At 33.0% G+C, this 13,862-nt stretch overlaps 2 pseudogenes across 1 annotated transcript; both read right to left on the reverse strand.

Annotated features, from left to right (window-relative positions):
* Window positions 1-427: 427 nt before the first annotated feature.
* Window positions 428-2,913, reverse strand: LOC145610849 (beta-amyrin 6-beta-monooxygenase pseudogene; annotated as a pseudogene).
* A 3,365-nt stretch (window positions 2,914-6,278) lies between these two features.
* On the reverse strand, window positions 6,279-13,039 carry LOC145610850 (beta-amyrin 6-beta-monooxygenase pseudogene; annotated as a pseudogene). The gene is made up of 3 exons (XR_014106310.1): window positions 12,112-13,039; window positions 11,121-11,308; window positions 6,279-6,575 (listed from the first exon to the last, which is right to left on the reverse strand). The product of XR_014106310.1 is annotated as a beta-amyrin 6-beta-monooxygenase pseudogene (transcript).
* Window positions 13,040-13,862: the final 823 nt, after the last annotated feature.

Below are 13,862 nucleotides of genomic sequence, written 5' to 3' on the forward strand. Positions count from 1 at the left end.
ATGAGAATCGGAATTACTACTTTCATTTCTTATTACGTGCAACAAAAGGGTATAATTTGTGATACATAAAATATTTCTATGTTACACATAATAAAAAAAAAGGTAATTATAGTAATTTATATAAATATTACAACAATCCAAAACATTGTTAAATAACTTGTCATTCTCTTTTTACACAAACTTTTAAATAAAACGGATGTTCAGTAAATTACTGAACATCCGTTATAAAGTGACAATAAAATGTGCAAAAGTTACACTAAAACGCACAAAAGTTACCCTGACATATATAAGAGTTATTTATGCTTCATTGATAAATTTGACAAAAGTGACACTAAATTTGACAAAAGTAACACTAAATCTGACAAAAGTGTACCCGATGTACAGTAAATTACTGAAAACCAGGTGTATGCAAAAGTTTTCCCTCTTTTTATTCCTTGTGACAATCAAGGCGGATATGGAGGCCATCAACGAAGACTGGATCTGGTGTATAGAGTATCCTTTCATTAGGGTTAACTTTTGATAGTCGAAATCGAGTTACTACATTATGCAGAAAAACAAGGATCTTCATTCGAGCATATTGATTTCCACAACACATACGAGGACCTGATCCAAAAGGTACATAAACACCACGAGGGTGATTCTCTTCAAATCGTGATGGGTCAAATCTTTCTGGTTTTGGAAAATATAATGGATCCATGTGTGTTGAATAAGTAGACCAGTGAACCTAAAATTATTTTTCATAGCATAGGAAATCAAGAGATCAGATTAAATAAATAATTGTACTAGACCATAACATGTTATTATCACTACACTTTTTCTGTTTTCTTTAATAAATCACACCTTCTTTATCTCTCTATTTAAGGAAGTGATTAAACAATGTAAATTGACAGACTGAGCTATAAGATATGTTATATTCGTAATTTGATAATTAGAATTAATGAAGACTACTTTCTTTCTTATTTTGAACATGATTTGATCTTCTAAGTATATTCATTTCAGTTCAATTCAGTTCACTTCATTCAATGAGAACAGACGCTTAGTCTTGACAATTAGACTTAGTTGTAATGTAACCTGTCTTAGTGTCTTACAATAAATTAATGTATACCCACCTTTTTGAAGAATTCGTGTTTGATTTAAGGATTTTGTTGATTCACGATTGATTGTGAGAAAGTGTCTTTTTTAATTTAAAGACTGGCTGACTGGCTAATAATGCCGCATTATGAAAGGAAAATTTTTAATTCACTATATAAAAATATATCAAGCAAATAAAAACAATCAAGGATAGAGGTAGTGCATTACATGTTACTCCATAATAGTTTAGTGAGATACTGAAATAAGAGAAAAATCATCGATTATCATACCTTCCACCCCTTCGGTACGGTGTAGCCACCGTAATGGATGTCTGTGGAAGCCTCCCTAAAACCTCCGAGGGCAGATGGTCTAAGTCGCATTGTTTCGCAAACCACATTCCACGAGTACTTCATTCTCTGAATATCTTTCCAATTCAATAGTTCCCCTTTTTCTTTAGATTGTGCAATCTCCAATTGTTCTAACGATCATGTAGCAAATCAATAAGGAAATAAATACATTAATTAAGCCTATGAGGGTTACGTACATGCATAAGATTATTTATAGATCGATGCATGAGAACGAACAACTTGGCTCCCCTGTGCAATTTTGACGATAAAATAAGCTATATTTGACTTTGCAGTTAATATATTCTACTACGTATATCAAATTAAAAATTATAAATCATTAGTGATTAAACCAAAAATTGTTTAATCATTACTCAGTCTTAAAGATTGATTTTACGGTTGTATGCCATGTTCAACAGTAGCTTGTGGTACGTGTACTTTAAAATGTACAAAGTATTAATTTCAACGGTTGTATGGCATGTTCAACAGTAGCTTATGGTAAGTGTACTTTAAAATGTACAAAGTTTTAATTTCTATAATCTGTCTATTGACAGGGTTAGTAAAGGGTACCTTTTAAAACTTTTGCGTACACATCAGGATATTCGGCAAGATGAGCCATTAAGAATGTAATGGCGGTGCTTGTAGTGTGAAAGGCAGCAAACAAGAGTGCTATAATCTTGCCAACTAACTCCATCTCACTTAAAATGTCACCACTTTCAATTGATGCCCTAAACATCCCACCCAAGAAATCAAGACCATCAACATTTACATGATCTTTGTTTGCCAAGAACTCCAACTTTCTTTTCCTAACTAATTCTACTAATTTTTCTCTTAGAATTTTGGACGCGTTTATAGCACGGTTGTATGTGGTTCCCGGAAGATTTATAGGCGCTGACATTAGCCCCTTGACCAAGTCATAGTAGGGCGTAGCCAATTCTTTCACTTGACCACTATCATTGATGTTCAAAACCAAATGGCAAATCATGGAAAAAGTGAACTCTTTCGATAGTGGTAGAGCTTTTACTTCATTAAAAGGCATCCAATGCACCTCTAAATGCTCGCGAACCTTAGTATCCATAATTGGCACGTATTGTTTCATAGACTCGAGACTAAGAAACTTATGTAGTTGCTCTTCGAATAGCTTCCATGGTGGGGAATTAGAGTCAATGTTTGTTAAAGCTAGGATATCTATAATCGTACGTGGTAACCACGTCTTGAATTTTGATTCATTTGAATAAATGAACTTGTTACCCGAGGCACCACAAAAGATGGCCATTTTCTCCCCTGCTAAGGATGTTTGGAAGATGTCACGGGAGTGCATCTTCATTCGATCACTTATAAATTTAGCCGGATTTGGGATGTAACTCAAGGTTTCTCCGAGTATCGGCCATCCGGTTTTGCCCGGAGGAAGCCTTGAGCTAAGGCGGGATTTTATCTTACGGAAAAGTAGTATGAAGAAGATTGTTAAAGCAAAGCTAAACAAAATGATGAAAGCCATTGCATCTATGAATAGTTGTATTTTTTATATGAAAGTTGAGGAAATTGAATACATGCATGTGATCTACTTGTATCTCTATTATATAAGTGAATTGAAAGCAAGGGTGGTACGGAGACTGAAAAGTAGGTGTTCAAATTATGGAATCCCTAAAATACCCCTCTATTTTTTTAGTTTCAAACAAAAGTTTTAATTAAAATGGTTTGAGCAATAATGAAATATCAACAATTAAGGAATACTGAAAAATCAACAATTATGGTTTAAACCATAATTCTTATGATGATTTAAAAAAAAAAAAAAAATCTAAATAACAGATAAAAAAATGAAAAGAATTGCTCTTAAGAGTTAGCTCTAGTAAGGCCCCGTTCTTTTCACCTAAATTTTGCTGAAGTGAAATTATATTTACTGATTAAAACTGAATTTGACTAAACTTATTTTTACTGAACTGAACTTATTTTTACTGAAATGGACATATATTTATTGATCTGAACTTGTTTTTATTGATTTAAGTATTATTTCTACTGATTTATAATTTAAAAATACATACATACATACATATATGTGTGTGTGTGTGTTAGGTAAAATAATCTATTTTTGTAATTTATATAGTTGGCATACATAACGATAAGGACATTTTGCCAAAAACTACCTATTAAAAGCTTTTTTTTTTTTTTTTTTTTTTTTTTGCGAGAAACTACCTAATAAAAAAATTGTTGTAAGAAACTACCTATTAAAATGAAAATGTTGTAACAAATTACTCTTTATCAAATTTTCACCCGTTAACTAATTTCTTCGGCTTACCACCCATGTGCCGGTCACGTAACATTTTAAGACTTTTTTTCATGCCCCGCTAGCAGTGCTACCTTCCTCATCATCTCCCCACCACCACAACACCCCCAAATCCACCCTCTCGCATCCCCAAAAGCAACACAAATCGTAACTCCTTCACAATTTCTCACCGCATGACGCACCACCACACTCCCCTCTATTCCTCTTGACATAACCTAATAGAACTGGCTCACAACTCTTCCTCACCATACCTTGCTGGCTGCTCATATCTCTCGCATCACCTTAATACCCATAGCCACCAACAAATTAAACAGCAGCCAAGTCGCCATTCCAACGACGCTAAACCCAACAATAATAAAGCAACAACGAAGCAACCCATGACATTAATTCAACCAATTTCAACTCTCAAAATTAGCCCAAATTAAGATACCCAAAACGCATTTTGTCAAACGGAAGTAGAGGAAGGGGAAAATGACGCAAGCTAGGGAAGCAAGGGATGGATAAATTGATGGATATAAGGATTAAATGTTGATTTTAGGCACCAAATTCGGGAAAAAAAGGTGAGAATTTGGTTAATTCAGAATCATGTGACCGGCGGAGGGTGGTCAACACCGGAGAAATTAATTAGTCAATAATAGAAAACTGGCGAAAGAAATTTTATTACAACATTTTTTATTTTAATAGGTAGTTTTTTGCAACATTTTTATTTTAATAGGTAGTTTTTTACAACATTTTTTTAATTAGGTAGTTTCTCGCAAAAAAAAATGTTTTTAATAGGTAGTTTCTGACAAAATGTCCTAACGATTGTGCCAACCATATAAATTTACATAATATCGTATATAAAAAATTGTACAATATTATGAAATCTTACACACAATATTCTTATCATTCATATCTACACATTTTAGGAATTACGTTCAAAATAATTAAATTTTGTTGATTAATTTTTTTAGTTTGAATTGTCAATCAATTTTTTTACTACATATATGTTGGTTAACTGCATGGAATTTACAAATAATTATAGCAAATAGTGGTAGATTGATTGATCGTATCAAGGCATGTGATATTTAACCAAAAAAAATAATGACATGTATATTGGTTGTATTGTATAGACTATAGATCATGGGTGTATTATCATATATATTCATATATGAATATCATATTTCAATATCTTATTGTAAATGATTAGGTATTACGATGAATTTTGTTACCCTTTTATAAAATATAGTACTTGTATTTACCAAACATAACCGACTACAATATTATGAATAAGACATAATAATTTATATATATACTTGACAATATATATATATATATATATATATATATATATATATACTACCTCCGTTTATTATTATGTGCAACTTTTGCTATTTTTGTCCGCTTGCTATTATGTGCAACTAATAAATTTCTTTCCTCTTTTAGTAAAAAATACCTAATCAAATGTCAAATTTACCCTCATTTAAAAAATTAAAACACAACTTACTACCTATAATCAAATTTAATTAATCACTAATTCTCACCCAATTTTCACCCCAACCAACCCAATCTAATTCATCAACTCTTCCTCTTCAAGTCTTAATTCAAGAAACCCATCTTCATCTTCATCTTCATCTTTCCCCATATTTTCTCTCTCCTCTTTCAATCTCATTAACCCTTGAATTTTTATAGATATGCTTTCTCTCTCTTCAACTTCAAGAATTTTGTAGGATTTCAGGGATTTTAGGGTGGTTTTTGTCAGATTTCGTCGGGTTTTCGCAGTGGAATTTTATCGGCATTTTCATGAGCATGGTGGTTTCGTGGGGTTGGCAGCGGTGATGGTGAAGTGGAGGTTCATCTTCATGGGTTTTCCTGGATTTTGTGGGTTTTGTTTTTCGTGGGGTGGGATTTCGTCGAGGTGGTGCTGGTGGGTTTCGTACTTTCGTGGGGTTGGTAGTGGTGGTGGTTTCGTGGTGGTGGTTTCGTGGGGTTGGTAGTGGTGGTGGTTTTGTGGGGTTGGTAGTGGTGGTGGTTTCGTGGGGGTAGTAGAATCGATGGTGAAGGCGGCGTCGGTGTTGGTGAAGGCAGCGTCGGTGTTGGTGAAGGCGGAGGTGGTGTTGGCTGGTCTTGGTGGTGATAGTGGGTGGTTGATTAAATATATATATATATATATATATATATATATATATATATTCAAAAATGTATTTTATATCTATACAATATGCATGTGATAAGAGTGTAGACAAAAGTTATGCATAAAAAAAATATATGTGAAGTATAAAAAAAATCTTGTACGACAATATTTAACAATATATGGAAAAAATAATTTACACGAAAAAATCCTGTGAAAAAAGCATCCATTTAAATGAGCTTAAATTAGTTTTGCTGAACTGAAATTATTTTTACTGAACTTAAATTATTTTTAATGATTAAAACTGATTTTTTATCCGAACTGAAATTATTTTTACTTAATATTATCCTTTTAAGGTGAAGTAAACAGGGCCTAAGAAATATGAGAATAAATAATAATAATTGACATAATTGTATTACAACATAACAATCAAAAGATACTGTGAAATAACTTATCAGTCGGCCTCTTTTTATTCCTTGTGACAATCAAGGCGGATGTGGAGGCCATCAAAGAAGACTGGATCTGGTGTATAGAGTATCCTTTCATTAGGGTTAACTTTTGATAGTCGAAATCGAGTTACTACATTATGCAGAAAAACAAGGATCTTCATTCGAGCATATTGATTTCCACAACACATACGAGGACCTGATCCAAAAGGTACATAAACGCCACGAGCATGATTCTCGTCAAATCGTGATGGATTAAATCTTTCTGGTTCTGGAAAATGTATTGGATCCATGTTCGTTGAATAAGCAGACCAGTGAACCTACATTTATTTTTCAAATCATAGCAAATCCAAAGAATGAATAAATAATTAGGAAATTTTGACAATTACCACTTTCTATTATGTCCATTTTAGCAATTACCACCTTGTATTTTTTTTTTTTGAAAATTACCATCTTCTATTTTCAAAAACATCAAAAGTTACCACCTTCTCCACCACATGACGTCATGCCTTTACCTTTCCCTCCCATTTCTTCGATTCTCATATCTCCTCTTACTTTTTTCCCCTAAAAAAATCAGAACCCTTTAATTTACTCCTCTAAATCCAAATTGACGAACAATTATTGGTGGTTACTACAACATGACAATGATTCCCAAAAGAAAGGTATGTTGTTCATCTTAATTTCTTAAATTTAGGGGTTTTCAATGCGTTTTAGGGTTTATGATTTTAATTTTGGGAATTAAATTAACAACAAATTAGGATTGAAATTAGGGTTTTGCGAATCAAATTAGGGGTGAGGGTGTTCAATTGGTGAACTAATTGACAACAAATTGTGAATTATTACCTGGTTGAAATTAGGGTTTTGCAATCAAATTAGGGGTGAGGGTGTTCAATTGGTGAACTAATTGAGAATCCTAGCTTCCCCCCCCCCCTTCAACAATGACGTTTCCAACCCAATTGTACTATGATACTGCGCTTAGAACAAGGTACAATTTTGGGCAATTTAGCAACTATTTTGACCAAGAATTATGAGGACGAGAAAGGATGTGACAATAAGGAGTAAATTTTCAAGTTGTATTAGGTGGGTGAGGAAGAATTGATTGCCATTAATGGTGAAGAGAGACAAGGGAGATGAGAATCGAAGTGAGGAAGGGGAAATAGAAGGGAAATAGGCAAGATGACGTCATGTGGTGGAGAAGGTGGTAACTTTTGATGTTTTTGAAAATAGAAGGTGGTAATTTTCAAAAAAAAAAAAAAAAAATACAAGGTGGTAATTGCTAAAATGGACACAATAGAAGGTGGTAATTATCAAAATTTCCAAATAATTATTAAATAATTATACTAGACGTCAACACCATGAGTTCTACACCATGAATCAAACACGTTGACGTGACAGTTGGGCTGGTATGGACCGTGCTATGTCTAGCTTTATGTAGTTGTAGTTAGTCAAATCATGTAAATCAATTAGATGAGTCATGAGTGGGCACATAATGTAATATGAGCTCCACAAAATACAAAGAATACACACACCAACAATGCTGACTATTAAAGGATGAGACTAGAGTGCATTCACAACGATCAACTAACGATACACTTTGATCTTTAAGCTAAGGGGTCAGGGGAACAAAATGAGGTGTACTCTTAAATAATGGAATTTAAAGCTATGTAGAGAAATTCGCAGTGTTAATCTTAGAAAAAAAAATAATAAATGGCTGATTGAATACATACAGGTGTATAATGACTGTTGCTCAGTAATTACACTATAATGGTACCACACACTTAAATAAACTAAGGGCCTATTCTAATTTACTGAACTGAAATAAATAAAGCTGAATTGAATTGAATAGAGCTGAAATGAATAATTTATGGGAGAAGGAAATTAGGAGTTAAACTGAACTGAACTGGTTGGAGCTGTATTGAACTGAACTGAACTGATTGGAGCTGAACTGTACTGAAATTAAGCTGAAGAGAACGGCTCTAACTAGCCATGTTTGGAACTCTTTTAGTGTGCCCTTATTATATCATAACTTTAGCAGGTAGCAGCATTAATGGTGGAATATGTAAACAAATCTTTTTAGAGATATAAATGTCCACACACACTATTATTAATATTAAAAAAAAACAAATAACTTTTAATGAGAGCAAATAAATAAACATTTTAGAGGAAATAATTGTCTAAATACTATTCAAAAGAGTTATCTCAATCCTCTTAAAAGATAGGGAATGCGGACAAATAAGTAAATAAATATTTAAGGGTATAATTGTCTAAACACTATTCATATGAGTATTTAAAACTTTTTAAAAGGTAGTGAATAAGGGCAAATAAGTAAATAAATATATTAGAGGGCATAATTGTCCGAACAAAGTATGGATGAATATTTTCCTCAAAAAAAAAAAAAAAAAAAAAAAAAAACTAGTACATCCGTTGTAAAGTTGCTCTAAAATGATCAAAAGTTACCCCTAAAATGAATAAAAGTTATTTACCCCAATATGTATAAAATTTATCCAATACAAATAAAAGTTATGTACAATATTGGTAAAGAAACACATAGAATAATTGAAAAACAAATATTTGTTATTAAAAATAATTATATCACCCTTATAAAATTTATGTTGTTGACTATTTATACTACTTCCATTACATACTATTTACAACGATTTGACATAAACTAGAGAGGAAAAATGTCTAATCGTTACAAATAATATGTAACGGAGGTAGCGTTAAAATGTATCAGGACTATCGGTATATACTTGCTCAAAAAAGAGAAAAAGTTTCCACACATTGTCTAAAAGTTACTCTAATATTATTGGATGTACACTGATTATTGTAACCAAGAGTAACTTTTATACACCGATATATTTTATTTTTTTATGGTGTTTAGAGAGCCACAAGGGCGGGGATGAGAATTGATCTCAAGATCTCCTGAAACAGGGAGATAAGATTTAACCACTTAAGCTATCCATCACTCTCATTATACACCGATATATGCCAACTATTGTATAATGTTTGCTATCGACCTATCATGGAAAGTAAAAGAAAAACTTACTCAAATTTCCATTTTTTTTTAATTTTATTTTTTAATTTTTTTAATTTTTAAAAACTCTATCTATTAATATAAGCCTAAGCTAAATCACGAGATACATAATAATAATTATTTAAAAAAAAAAACCTACTACCACTTATCATTTTTATTTTTTTAATTTTTTTTTGGGCCGCTTCCAAATTTTTTCATTTTTTAAGGAGATAAATATATAAAATAGATTATTTAAGATATTTAAAATATAGTGAAAATCAAAAACGGTTTTTTTAAAAGTAGTAAAATTCAATAGATTATATATGTATTTAGTAATTTAAATAAATTGACTCAATGAAGATTGAAATTTTATTCAACTTTAAACTGGAAAATTTACCAAGAATAACACTACCTTTTACCAATCTTCCAAGAATAGAACGACCTTTCGCTTATTTTAAAATACAACGACCATTAATGCCCATTTGCCAAAAATAGAACAAAAAACCTGTTACCTGTTTTACAGGTTACATTTGACACGTGTCACATGTGTGATTGGTTAAAATAATTTAATTTTATATTAACATTTTTTTCTTTAATATAATGATTTTAAAAAAAAATTAAATTTAAAAAACTTTTTAAAAAATAAAAACCTAAGAAAAAACTAAAATTAGAAAAAATAACCTCTCCCCAATGCTGCTCCACTGGACCCTCCCCATAACTGCCGACAACCATAGCCCCCTACCCGGCGCTGACGGCACCTATCTTGACCCAGACCCCCGCCGGCGCAAGAAACAAATCTGATCTCCAACACTCGATTGAAAGCGGAGTTTTAGGGTTTGATGGAATTTTAAACCCTAATACCACCACTCCATTTTGGGTTTTTACTTTTTAGAATGTTGGGTGATGGTTCAAGGGGGGAAGGGGGTGGAGACAACCGTCGGAGGGAAAAAATGGGTTCGCCGGCGCAGTGGAGATGGTTTGGGCGCCAGCGGAGCAGGGTATTAATGCGGGAGGAAGGTGGTTCAGTAGAAGAAGCTAGCCAGTCAGGGTTTGTCGGTCTAGGTCAAGAGTTGTGTCGCCGGCGCCATGATAGGAAGCTCTGGCCGCCAGCGTTTATATGGAGGACCCGGCGGTAGGGGTGGCTGCCGCAGGGGGAGGGAGTTATTTTAAAAAAAAAAAAAATTAAAGTATTTTATTTAATTTTACAGTTGTTTATTTTTTTAAAAAAAAAACTTGTTAAAAAAAATTGACCAATGGGAGTTATTTTTTTAAAAAAAATTAAAGTATTTTTTTTTATTTTAAAGCTGTTTATTTTTTTAAAAAAAAAAACTTGTTAAAAAAATTGACCAATGAGATTTTGACACGTGTCACTAGTACCCTATTTAACAGGTTACCAATCGGTTAGTTTCTATTTTGGCAAATGTGTATCAAAGGTCGGTTTTTTTAAAAAAAAAATAATGAAAGGTCATTCTATTTATGAAAGACCAGTGAAAGGTGGTGTTATTCTTGGCAAGTTTTCCATGTTGAATTTGATTTAAAGATTTTGGTGAATCATGATTGGTTATGAGAAATTCTCTTTTCTATGTTTAAAGACGTGACAAGTGGAGTGGCATTATAAGAGGGGAGTATTTGATTTCACTCTTCTCTTAGTAATGACATAATCGCTTAGGGTAACACTTTCTATTACACTTTATAAATAATCAAGCAAACAATAAAGAACAGAGTGAGTACATAATAATAGGTTAATGCGCTGAATAGAAAAGTCATCGATTTTTGTAGTTAAAAAAAATAAAATAATAAAAAATTAAAAAAAAATAAAAAAGAAAGAAAGAAAAGTCATCGATTTTCTTACCTTCCACCCTTTTGGAATTGTGTAGCCACTGTATTGGATGTCTGTAGCTAGCTCCCTAAAACCTCCAAGGGCAGGTGGTTTAAGTCGCATTGTTTCACAAACCACATTCCATGAGTACTTCATTCTCTGGATATCTTTCCAATTCAGTAGCTCCCCTTTTTCTTTTGATTGTGCAATCTCCAATTGTTCTAACGATCATGTACCAAATCAATAAGGAGATAATTAAAATACTTTAATTATGCCTAAGAGGGTTACATGCATAAGATCAATTATAGATGCATGAAAACGACAACTAGGCTGGTGCAATTTTGACGACAAAATAAACTTAAATGACTTTGCAGTTTATCTATTCTATATCAAATTATTAATTATAAATCGGTGATTTATACTAAAAATTTATTATTCATTACTCAATCTAAAAGTTTGATTTTGTAGTTGTTGTTAGTGGGCCATCTCAACCAAAAGTTTAAGCTAATATTTGAGGTCAAGATTATGTTATATACAGTAATAGAGATTCGAACCCGTGACCTATATACTACGTTGTCTCTGATACCATGTTAGTGAACCAACTCAACCAAAAGCTTAAGCTGATGGTTGAGGCCTGGGATCATGTTACGTACTCTATCACTCTCCCTCACATAAAAGGCCCTTTAGGCTTTGAAATGTGGATGCAACTCAGGCCCTCCCATACCTGGTGTGAATTAAATCCACTTTAAAGGAGGGGTGGATGAGATTCGAACACGTGACCTCTATGCCACGTTGACTTTGATACCATGTTAGTGGACCATCTCAACCAAAAGTTTAAGCTAATGGTTGAGGCCTAGGACTATGTCATATACTGATGGTTAAGGCACGAGAATATGTTATATACTCTATCAACTATATGTCCTGTTCAATTATAGTTTTTGGTAACTGTACTTTAATAACTGTACTTTAATATGTACGGAGTATCAACTTTTATTATCTATTGACAAGGATTGGTAAAGAGTACCTTGTAAAACTTTTGCATACACGTCAGGATATTCAGCAAGATAAGCCATCAAGAATGTAATGGTGGTGCTTGTTGTATGGAAAGCAGCAAACAAGAGTGCTATAATCTTGCCTACTAATTCCATCTCACTTATAATGTCGCCACCTTCAATTGATGCCTTAAGCAACCCGCCCAAGAAGTCAAGACCATCAACATTCACTTGATCTCTCTTTGTTAAGAGCTCCATTTTTCTTTGCCTAACTAAATCTACTAGTTTATCTCTTAAAACTTTTGACGCGTTTATAGCATGGTTGTATGTGGTTCCGGGAAGATTTATAGGCACTGACATTAGCCCCTTGACCAAGTTATAGTAGGGCGTAGCCAATTCTTTCACTTGACCACTATCATAGATGTTCAAAACCAAATGGCAAAACAATGAAATAGTAAACTCTTTTGATAGTGGTAAAACTTTTACTTCGTTAAAAGGTATCCAATGCCTCTCTAAATGCTCGCGAACCTTAGTATCCATAATTGGCACGTAGTGTTTCATAGACTCGAGCCTAAGAAACTTGTGTAATTGCTCCTCGAATAGCTTCCATGGTGGGGAATTAGAGTCAATATTTGTTAAAGCTAGGATATCTATAACCGTACGAGGTAACCACATCTTAAATTTTGAATCATTTGAATGAATGAACTTGTTACCCGAGGCACCACAAAAAATGGCCATTTTCTCCCCTGCCAACGACGTTTGAAAAATGTCACGGGAGTGCATCTTCATTCGATCACTTATAAATTTAGCCGGATTTGGGATGTAACTCAAGGTTTCTCCGAGTATTGGCCATCCGGTTTTGCCCGGAGGAAGCCTTGAGCTAAGACGGGGATTTATCTTACGGAAAGCTAGTATGAAGAAGATTGTTAAAGCAAAGCTAAACAAAATGATGAAAGCCATTGCATCAATGAATAGTTGTATTTTTATATAAAAGTTGAGGAAAATGAATACAAGCATGTGATCTACTTCTATCTCTATTTATAAGTGGGTTGAAAGGGTGGTATGGAGACTCAAAAGTAGGTGTTCAAATTATGGAACGCCTAAAATACCCCTCCTTTATTTTTTGCTTTCAAAAAAAGTATTTAAAATGGTTTAAGCAACTATGAAAAATCAAGGACAATTTGTGAGATATTTATTTAATGCTTATATATAATCCTAAGGGCTACATATATCGTTATCCTTATTTAAGGAAAATGATAAACATAGCCCTCAGGGCTAAGTTAAAAAAGGAAATGTTGAAGAAGAATTAGCATTAATTACACCGATCTGCATGTGGTTTTGTCATGAATTTTCAGTTTAATTCCATTTTAAGAAGGATATTTAATGCTTATATATAGGCCTAAGGGCTACATAATATCATTATCCTTATTTAAAGAAAATGATAAACATAGCTCTCAAGGCTATGTATAAGAAGTTAAAATAGGAACTATTGAAGAAGAATTAACATTAATTACACCGATCTGAGTGTGATTTTGTCATGAATTTCCAACTTAATTCCATTTTAGAAAGGATATTTAATGCATATATATAGCCTTAACGGCTACATATATCATTACCCTTTATTTAAAGTTGTGCCTCAAGTTCCCACCCCTCATCCACTTTTTGTCTCTATATCTTCACTTACATATGGCCCTGTTTGAAAATTAGCAGCTACGGTTAGCTGCTTCATTTGTTAGTCATAATAGTTGATAGGATAGATTTGGTTTGCCATACATGGAGGGGA

This window comes from Chenopodium album, chromosome 24, assembly GCF_948465745.1.
Source record: "Chenopodium album chromosome 24, dcCheAlbu1.1, whole genome shotgun sequence".
NCBI lineage: Eukaryota > Viridiplantae > Streptophyta > Magnoliopsida > Caryophyllales > Amaranthaceae > Chenopodium > Chenopodium album.